At 34.5% G+C, this 10725-nt stretch overlaps 4 long non-coding RNA genes across 5 annotated transcripts; 1 reads left to right on the top strand and 3 right to left on the bottom strand.

Moving 5' to 3' along the window:
• Nucleotides 1–1677: 1677 nt before the first annotated feature.
• On the bottom strand, nucleotides 1678–1950 carry LOC124447675. The gene is made up of 3 exons (XR_006948791.1): nucleotides 1895–1950; nucleotides 1764–1807; nucleotides 1678–1693 (listed from the first exon to the last, which is right to left on the bottom strand). It is a non-coding gene; the product is annotated as an uncharacterized LOC124447675 (long non-coding RNA).
• A 903-nt stretch (nucleotides 1951–2853) lies between these two features.
• Nucleotides 2854–4062, bottom strand: LOC124448837. Its single transcript, XR_006949277.1, has 3 exons — nucleotides 4001–4062; nucleotides 3446–3488; nucleotides 2854–2888 (listed from the first exon to the last, which is right to left on the bottom strand). It is a non-coding gene; the product is annotated as an uncharacterized LOC124448837 (long non-coding RNA).
• A 312-nt stretch (nucleotides 4063–4374) lies between these two features.
• LOC124448816 lies at nucleotides 4375–5700 on the top strand. 2 transcript variants are annotated; one of them, XR_006949263.1, is made up of 3 exons: nucleotides 4375–4550; nucleotides 5065–5107; nucleotides 5666–5700. It is a non-coding gene; the product is annotated as an uncharacterized LOC124448816 (long non-coding RNA). The 2 variants fall into 2 exon arrangements; XR_006949264.1 differs by lacking the exon at nucleotides 5065–5107.
• Nucleotides 5701–8786: 3086 nt separating this feature from the next.
• LOC124449646 lies at nucleotides 8787–9679 on the bottom strand. The gene is made up of 2 exons (XR_006949465.1): nucleotides 9451–9679; nucleotides 8787–9314 (listed from the first exon to the last, which is right to left on the bottom strand). It is a non-coding gene; the product is annotated as an uncharacterized LOC124449646 (long non-coding RNA).
• Between the last annotated feature and the right edge of the window lie 1046 nt (nucleotides 9680–10725).

The raw sequence follows: 10725 nt of genomic DNA, 5'->3' as shown, positions 1-10725 counted from the left end.
TACAGGATTGATATCATGATGAAGTCCATCATTATTAATGTTCTCGGTTCAACACCAGCTTGTTCATTACTGATTTCCTCAGGAGTTTTGTTTGATGTAACCTGTGTACTGAGGGTGATGATGATTTCTTGAATGTAAATAATACAATTATTAAGCATTTCTCATGAAGCTTTTCTTAACAATAAATCAAAGAATAGTACAAAGTTTCAAAAAAAAAGATCATTTGAATTTGAATCAACCATACTTTTCTCCTGTCGCAGGAGATCAGGAAGCATGGACCCAAATTGGGATTTTCATTACAAATTTAAATGCTTGCTATCTTTCACAATATAACTCTTTCATTGACTATTTCAAACCATCCATGACAGGGCTGGGCTTCATGGCAAAAAAAAGGATTATCAGTTTTCCTTGTCTCGGTTACCGTTGAATAAATAATTAGGTCAAGACTTCAAAGTTCTTACAATGATCAACATTAACAAGCAAAGCCATATGTATGGCTGAAATTGAACCCCATTTCCAAATCTTATGTTTTGAAAGTGTAGAATGTTTTGGAACAATATGTTTCATGTTTATTTAAACAAGACAACATCATCAGTACACAACAGAACACAAATTTTCTAATACATTAAAAATGTCAAACTAAGGAAAAATAAATACACTCAGACACATACCATTCTCATTTTAATTTCTTCACACATAACAATAATATAGAGCAAGTAAAAAAAAATATTGCAAAGTGTAGTCATAATAGTCAAAGAAAATGAAGACAAAATATTTATTGCATCATTTGATATAAATCAACTTACATTTTCACATCACTGGATGAATGACCAGAAAGATGAAGGACGCCACTTACTATTACAAGCCCATCATCAAATGGGGGTTTCATCACCAGAACAAACTTTTACAGCCATCTCTCTAATTAAAATAAATCAAAACTATCAAAATCATTTCAAAAATACTCCAAAGAAGTGCAACAATGATTGACTGGAGTCACATCGTTTTGATCAAAATACTGAATAATCAACACTTACGTAAATTGTAAGTTTGAATCAAGGCTTAATGTCATTGGTCTGGATTTCCATAATATTTTCATATCATGAGATAATAATGTAACAGACCAGTCATTCCATATGATAGCCAAAACCTGTCATATATTTGCAATGTTGATAACTGGGACAACAACTTTCTTAAAGAGTCTCAAGAAAACCTCAACACCAATTTCCTCTAAATTTCAATATCAAAAATTCACATACAAATTTCCATTTTTTTGCTACTCAGTTTGGTATTCTGTTTCAAATTCCACCAAATGTAAAAATTACCAGCTGTTCATTTATTTACCTGAGGGCAGATGTTATTTCTATGAGACATACAGCCTGAGTTCATTGCAATAGGATATAACACTTCTGTCTTGTTCAAGATATTGTAAAAGATATTGATTTTATTGCTCCTTCTATGTAAAGATATTCCTTCTATGTAAAAGATATCTTCTATGTAAAAGATATTGATTTTATTGCTCCTTCGACATTTACTTCGTATAAACCAAAAAGAAAAACCTTTTGGTGAAGATGGAAGAGCACAGGACTGGAGTAATTTTTGTTTTCTTTCATTTCGGAAGCATCATGTTCATCGCCAAAGTCTTCCGAATGAAATGAAAACATTTTTACTCCACTACCAGATACAATGATGATTTCTGTGAGAAAAAAATAATAAAAACAAGTACAATAAATTTTAACAGCGAGCCTTTCGGAATATAGAGTTACCTTTAAGACCGTTTCCATCAAAATCAACTATCAATGGTGGAACCCTAAAGAGTTAAAATAAAACGTTCACAAAGCTTTAGAAACTGATGAAAATAAAACTAAAAATGAAAATGAGTGATATCTAATAGTACTTGATAGATTGCTCGGCAGATTCAGTTTCTTTTAGCTGCCATATAGGCATGAGTTGAAACCGTCTTGCGGTCGAAACAAGTACATAGCGACAAGTGAGCTGACAACTACAGCAACATCGATGGGACGAATAGCTTTGATGATTCCCATTAACTTGTTTCTTACTTTGAAAGTACTATCTGGTTCCATTTCAATAACACGCCTTGAAACTTTAACTACTAATAAAAAGTAACGGTCAGATATAAAGTAAAAGATGCCGTATTGCAACAAATGCTCGAAAAATTAAAAGAACTTGGAGTTGTTGTACCTAGATCCTTGCAATTATTTACGCTTACCGTCTTGTCTATTAAGGAATACGTGTCCTTTCTTCACCAATTACTGCAAAAAACAGACTTAATGCAGAGCGGTTTTGCTATGACATAACATGCAAATTGAAAATTGCCTATAGGAGAAAAATGATTCAACTGATTCGCTATATCAAAACTTCATACATCTGCATCCGCTCGCAAAATGAAAAGCCTTGCTGAAAAATTTTGTATCACGAAAAAACACGACATCACAAATTGTCCTAGACAGACCAACAAAATGTGAAGGTGAAAAATATCTCAAACTGGTCCGGGTGTGGCGGTCTGAGTTAGCCATTATACTGAGATTGTATTCCGTACACTCCACAGTAATAACGCATTATATAGTCCTAATACTTACAAACATTATACACCTATTTTTTCGGTTGATTTCTGAATGTTTTAATATTCTCAGTCTCTCAGATCGCCACACCGACAGCAATATGTACATCACAATTGCTACAAGCGACCAGCGCGTCAGGGTACATTCCTTTCCCAATGGAGAGAGAAATATTTCGATCATTGACAATATTTTCGACACTCACCAAGCTTGCTAGTTACGAATATGTCAGATCTTTTAAGACCATATTTTGGTAACAATGTTTTCAAGCTTTTCCGATGTCTTCTTCATTCTTGTAGGCAGAAGCAGTGTCTATAATACACAATGAAATAAAACTATAATTCTCTTATCAATTTCAACGACCATTATTTTACTCTACTTATTTTCAATCATTTTGGTGTAATCCTTGTGAACTATGTAAATTCTTTCTCAGTTTATTTGACAGGCGCAATTATGATGCAGAAAACATTTACAATAGGTACAATGCATGCATTATTCTTTCTTGGCCATGTACGTATGCACAGGATCTTGCTGGATAATTTGGTCAAATAAATTTTATATTCACTTCACCATTCTTCTAATTGATTACAACATTGATCCTCGCGTTTAAGTTGCGCTGCTACAGGCCAATGAATCAGATATAAATCTAAATATTCGTATCCGATGTTTTCTATTGCTCGTAAACACGCACTGTACGCAGTATCAAGACCTTGATCATTTAGAACTTTAAACAAATATAAAAATATGTTTACAACAAACTGTCTTCAGATTGGAATTTCCATCGAGCAGTTACCGTACAGAAGTAAAAAACCGTCTTCCCGTTTTACAGTTATTGTTGTCCCTAGATCCTTGCAATTATTTACGCTTACCGTCTTGTCTATTAAGGAATACGTGTCCTCTCTTCACCAATTACTGCAAAAAACAGACTTAATGCAGAGCGGTTTTGCTATGACATAACATGCAAATTGAAAATTGCCTATAGGAGAACAATAATTCAACTGATTCGCTACATCAAAATTTCATACATCTGCATCCGCTCGCAAAATGAAAAAGCCTTGCTGAAAAATTTTGTATCACGAAAAAAACACGACATCACAAATTGTCCTAGACAGACCAACAAAATGTGAAGGTGAAATAATATCTCAAACTGGTCCGGGTGTGGCGGTCTGAGTTAGCCATTATACTGAGATTGTATTCCGTACACTCCACAGTAATAACGCATTATATAGTCCTAATACTTACAAACATTATACACCTATTTTTTCGGTTGATTTCTGAATGTTTTAATATTCTCAGTCTCTCAGATCGCCACACCGACAGCAATATGTACATCACAAGTGCTACAAGCGACCAGCGCGTCAGGGTACATTTCTTTCCCAATGGAGAGAAATATTTCGATCATTGACAATATTTTCGACACTCACCAAGCTTGCTAGTTATGAATATGTCAGATCTTTTAAGACCATATTTTGGTAACAATGTTTTCAAGCTTGTTTACGAGCAATAGAAAACATCGGATACGAATATTTAGATTTATATCTGATTCATTGGCCTGGAGCAGCGCAACTTAAACGCGAGGATCAATGTTGTAATAAATTAGAAGAATGGTGAAGTGAATATAAAATTTATTTCACCAAATTATCCAGCAAGATCCTGTATATACGTACATGGCCAAGAAAGAATAATGCATGCATTGTACCTATTGTAAATGTTTTCTGCATCATAATTGCGCCTGTCAAATAAACTGAGAAAGAATTTACATACTTCACAAGGATTACACCAAAATGATTGAAAATAAGTAGAGTAAAATAATGGTCGTTGAAATTGATAAGAGAATTATAGTTTTTATTTCATTGTGTATTATAGACACTGCTTCTGCCTACAAGAATGAAGAAGACATCGGAAAAAGCTTGAAAACATTGTTACCAAAATATGGTCTTAAAAGATCTGACATATTCATAACTAGCAAGCTTGGTGAGTGTCGAAAATATTGTCAATGATCGAAATATTTCTCTCTCCATTGGGAAAGGAATGTACCCTGACGCGCTAGTCGCTTGTAGCAATTGTGATGTACATATTGCTGTCGGTGTGGCGATCTGAGAGACTGAGAATATTAAAACATTCAGAAATCAACCGAAAATATAGGTGTATAATGTTTGTAAGTATTAGGACTATATAATGCGTTATTACTGTGGAGTGTACGGAATACAATCTCAGTATAATGGCTAACTCAGACCGCCACACCCGGACCAGTTTGAGATATTTTTTCACCTTCACATTTTGTTGGTCTGTCTAGGACAATTTGTGATGTCGTGTTTTTTTCGTGATACAAAATTTTTCAGCAAGGCTTTTTCATTTTGCGAGCGGATGCAGATGTATGAAGTATTGATATAGGGAATCAGTTGAATTATTTTTCTCCTATAGGCAATTTTCAATTTGCATGTTATGTCATAGCAAAACCGCTCTGCATTAAGTCTGTTTTTTGCAGTAATTGGTGAAGAGAGGACACGTATTCCTTAATAGACAAGACGGTAAGCGTAAATAATTGCAAGGATCTAGCTACAACAATAACTGTAAAACGGAAGACGGTTTTTTACTTCCGTACGGTAACTGCTCGATGGAAATTCCAATCTGAAGACAGTTTGTTGTAACCATATTTTTATATTTGTTTAAAGCTCTAAATGATCAAGGTCTTGATATTGCGTACAGTGCGTTTTTACGAGCAATAGAAAACATCGGATACGAATATTTAGATTTATATCTGATTCATTGGCCTGGAGCAGCGCAACTTAAACGCGAGGATCAATGTTGTAATAAATTAGAAGAATGGTGAAGTGAATATAAAATTTATTTCACCAAATTATCCAGCAAGATCCTGTATATACGTACATGGCCAAGAAAGAATAATGCATGCATTGTACCTATTGTAAATGTTTTCTGCATCATAATTGCGCCTGTCAAATAAACTGAGAAAGAATTTACATACTTCACAAGGATTACACCAAAAATGATTGAAAATAAGTAGAGTAAAATAATGGTCGTTGAAATTGATAAGAGAATTATAGTTTTTATTTCATTGTGTATTATAGACACTGCTTCTGCCTACAAGAATGAAGAAGACATCGGAAAAAGCTTGAAAACATTGTTACCAAAATATGGTCGCGCAACTTAAACGCGAGGATCCATTAAATCTGACGCGGCGAAAAGAAAGGTGGAAAGCATTGGAAAAGCTTCTTCGCGAAGGTTGATGGGATACATTTAAATTACTCATTTTCTTTATTATTTCAAGACCTTTGTATAAAAGATAACCATTACCGAAATTTAACCAACACGATATACCGTCTTAGACGTCATAAAAATTGTGTAAAAATGGTCTATTACAGGAAGAAACATATTATAAGTAATGACCTTCGCAACAATTTAATAATTTAAATAACACGACGTAATGTAATAGTAGTAATACTAAATACATATATTTTGGCAAAATGACCTGAAGATAGAATCTTAACTGTCTAGTGTTCAGACTATTTTTATTTTAAGTACGCTTTCCTTTGCGATTGTTTCTCTTGATCAACTCAAATGCAACAAAGGTTGTGTTTTCATTTAATGGGAAACATTTTTTTATCTACAGGCCTTAAAAGGTAGAAAAAAGAAGTTATGTCTTCATTTATCTCCCTCTTTAGTAAATTAAAAAATCACCGGAAAGTTGATAAAATCATCTAAATGAATTTATAACAAACTAATTAAGCTCTATTCATTGATACCCGCGTTTATAAATTTGAGTTTACTAATGTAAAAAATCTTTTTAAATTCAAGTAAGTATTGAATATAATAGCATTCATTGGCAACTTTTCTAAAAATTTATGTACCCCACCCCCCCACCCCCCCACTCCTCGTATAAGACTCATCCTCAAATTATCTCCCACTTTATGGGAAGTAAAAAAATCCAGGGAGCTAAATAGAGGAAAAACGGTATAAATAAATGTGCGATAACTTACCCGGCTGTTTCACCATCAATTACATCAAAAGAAGATTCGTGATCGCGATTTTTTAGAGCCTTTATCTCAGCTTTGAGCTCGCTGCTCTGTCTGGCAAACAAACTAACGTCTTTTTCCAAAGCAAGCATCTTTTTCACGGCGATGTCAAGATGCATCGTCTTTTCTCTTTCGTTAGTTTTCTCGAGCTCTCCGACTGCACAGCGATAACGTTCCGCATCGCTATCCAAAGCGTTGATTTTCGCGCGCAGTATTTCAATCTCACTGGTTTTATCTACAGCGACGATCGTAGTCGCAGAAATGGCGTCTGTGTTATCAAGCGAAGTCTTAAGTTCTTCGTGTTCATCTTGTAGATCACGGAACTCAAACTTTAAGTCTTGTAATTCGTCTAAAAATTAGTCACATCATTAACAGAGTTTATAGCCCGCCTAACAAATGAACGAGTTTCGTGAAAGTCCTTCATGAAGTTCATTTAATCTCGTTTATAAGTCTTCGTTTGAAACATGCGTAACATCTAGTGATGGAGTTAGTGTAAGTTAAATTAAATTATAGTTGGTCAATTTTGAATTGGACAAACCTTCTGAACAAAACAAATGGTTATGAGTTTTTAAAGATTATGAATAAAAACAATAAAACGCGTGCGGCGATTGGTCTATAGCTGTGTTTACACTTTTCATTAGCCTGTGCAAACCGATTTGAGCTCAACCATCAAATCAATCAAGCAAAGAGAATTTCCAAATAGACCATGAATACATGTTAGACGAAATAATAAACATTTCTTTTAAATTTGTTAATCTTGCATTATCGCTATTTCATAAAAGACACGAAAGAAACTTTTCGTGTTTCCACTGGTTTATGCTAACCTCGGAGACGTTGTGAGAACTCTCGAGTAGGGGCAACCTTGTGCTGATCTGCTCTGGTGTTTTCCCAAAGGTCGCCTCGGTTTGAATGAGCCTGTGCAAACCTAGTAAACACATTTTATTTCTTAAATAAATTTTTACAAATTAAACTGCCTCTAACGTATTTGGAAATGGAAATACATTGTAATTTATTTCGAAAACTGGCAACACCAATATTTTTATGAGTTGCTTGTTGCATCATTTCTACCATCAGAAAAAGGAAGCGCAAAACCCTTCTAAACGAAATAATTATTGCACCGCAAGTAGCAAAATTTCAAAACACGTGTATCTATGTCTGAACAGACAATGGTTAAGTGTAATCTATTTGTTTTACGCAAAATCGAAGGAATTCAGGCAAACAGTTGTATTTTGTTTCTTTCGACGTTGGCAAACCGGTTTTTTCCTTTTCTTTTTGTTCAAATACGTCAACCGCCTGAAGTATGTTTATTTTAAAGAACTTCATTTGTCCAGGGATAAATTCTCGTATAATTATTCGTATGTCAGTGCAGTTTATCTGCAATTGCACTGTTAAAATTTGTAATTGCAATGCTAAAAATCTCTAATTGCACTGTGAGTACTGTTTCCTGTTTGGCTGAAGAGCTGTGAAAGCCAAACATACTTCTTTTTGATTAAAAAGACATGGTGCAAGTTGTAAGTAAACAAGGCTTTCCACATTGCAATCGTTTGAAATTTACGAATTGCAAAAGAATGCAAAGAATAAAAACAAAACAGCAAGTACTGTTTTTTTGGTGAGCATTCCGTGCCTCTTTCGTAGACAAAATAAAATTAATGCTTAAACTCTTGACGTTGTCCTACAATATGATGAAACACAATATGTTTTTGGATTATACCTTCGCATTCTCTTAAAGTGCTACTGAAGTGAAATTTTCATATTTCGTTTTTCGATACAAACGTTTTCTCTGTATTTTACTGATCATTTTGAGCTATCGCCCACTGGATTTAGTCGATGGGAACGCATCGAACTTTGCGTTCAAACATGGCATATTTGCTTGTTTTGATGCGAATTTGACTTTGAGTGCGTGACGTCATTTAAAGGACGGAAGTTCAATTTTAAAGCTCTCAGTATATAAAAATTATATACGAACAAGCATATTTCCAACTGGAATTTTACATATTTTATGACTTCTCTTCGCAAAAATTGCGTATATTTAGTGACAAATGAGCAACATGCATAGGTAAGCAACATTTACAATCGATTAGAGTTTTATAAACTTCTTGAATTAACTTATATTTCTCAATAAACTGGGTTCCGCATCCTTGACGAAGTCTACGGTTTTAACACACACGCAATGTTATCAGAAACTAACTGTAACGCGCTTATTTCCAATCATCCAATGTATACTACTTTTATAAACTTCTGGATTAGACTTATCATTCTTATCATATGGATGTCGCATCCTTGACGTAGTCTGTGGTTTTAAAACCCATGCAATATTATCACAACGCACATAATATAAGGAGAATAATTTTTTATTAAGTTAGTCCAACGTAACGATACACCGCAAGTTAAAATATGGCGAGTAGGCAAAATTCTGCAAAAAATCGTCGAGGAGGACAATATTGTGTTGCTGGTTGGCCCAACGGAAAAAGTTGTACAAACAGTCAACACACAGAGGGTGTCTCAGTACATCGTTTCCCCATGAATGACAAGGAGAGGCTGAGTAAATGGACACAATTTGTTAGGAAGATTTGTTAGATTCGAAGGTTTTCATTCAATATTAAATGGTTGGCATCCAAAGATGACCCACTTTTCTTGGCTTGGTACATATTGCAGGTAACTTGTAATCACTGTTCTCTATCTGCCAAGGCTTTTTTACTTGTTCCTAGTCAAGAAAAAAAATTACATAGTAAATGGTTTGTTCTGTTTAGGCACGTACTGGCAGTACTTCATTTCAATGAAAACCTTCACAGACAGCAAAAAAAACAAAAAATGGAACACCATATTATTCTGTGACATACCCAAAATTTAAATCAGGGGATGAAGTAGTAAGAACTGTTTCTTCAGCACCATCATATTGTAAGTTTAGCATGTATGCATTGGTACTCTTGACTTACACATCTAACCACTTGTCATTTTTCCAGACTATGTTAATGAAATCAAAAATGTCATGGTTCTTAGTTGTGAGGAATCCATGGACAACATATTTAAGAAGTATAAGGAAAAAGTCCCAGAAGCCTTAAACAAAACGTTCTCAGATCGAATTTCCAAAACTGAGGCAATCCAACGGCATTTGGATGGGAAACAACTATCTTCAACACCATTGTTTCCCACATGTAAGTTGTTCATGCTACCATGTATAATAGGTATGGCCAGTGCATTCTAAAAGTAAACACATTAAATTGTTATTTATAGATCAACAGCAAGATGTACTGCAAGCAAAAGGTCTAGACAAAGAAAAACAAGCTGCTTCAACAGGTCCTTCAGATCCAAAAAAAACGCGCTTATGCAAAAATTGTGGACAGCCAATGAAAGGACATCCAAAAAGTCATTGTCCACAACAATTACTTGAAAAATATTCTTAGCAGGCCAACTTTAAAGTTAGTTATAAAATAATATACTATGCTACAAAAAATGTTTCCTACTTCTATCAGTTTCTTTCTTGTGCTGACTTGTAGCGAGCATGTTCTTGGCCTAGGGGATTTCGTAATGGAAATTGTTTTCGGATGTCTGTGTAGATACATGCAGGTAGTGGTCTAGAATTTTCCCAACCAAGGCATCCACACAGCCATCGAATGACCCAACGGTATGCAACTGCTCTCAAATATCTATGAGAAATTCAAAATAGTAATTTCTATTTGATTAATTATTTTGACTTCACACAACAAAATGGTAAAGCATCACAGCACAATAATGAACCACATAAAGGTAAAAGTAGAGATACATGGCAAGATATTAATCATTCGTTACAAAACAAAATTAGAAATAAAAAATGTACTAACTCATTTTCATGTATTCTACGACGCTTGTATGACCTTCCATTTTGGTCTCTTAGAAGTGAGCCAACATTCTTCAAGACTGTAGCATGTGTCATAATCGTGTACTCTTCGTGAAGAGTAACACAGCTAATTTTTTCAATGCTACCATCGAATAGCAGTTTATGTAAAGTAGGCCCAACCTATTGACAACAACGGTATTCAATGGCATCTGTCAGCAGTTGAGTACGACACAAGCTACATGCACACCTATAAAAAAGTGGTTTGTTATCATATTTATGCACCACGACATAAGGACAA

Source organism: Xenia sp. Carnegie-2017, unplaced genomic scaffold (assembly GCF_021976095.1).
Source record: "Xenia sp. Carnegie-2017 unplaced genomic scaffold, XeniaSp_v1 HiC_scaffold_23, whole genome shotgun sequence".
NCBI lineage: Eukaryota > Metazoa > Cnidaria > Anthozoa > Malacalcyonacea > Xeniidae > Xenia > Xenia sp. Carnegie-2017.
Note: the sequence above shows the minus strand (reverse complement) of the source record. Positions and strands in the feature narration are given on the sequence as shown.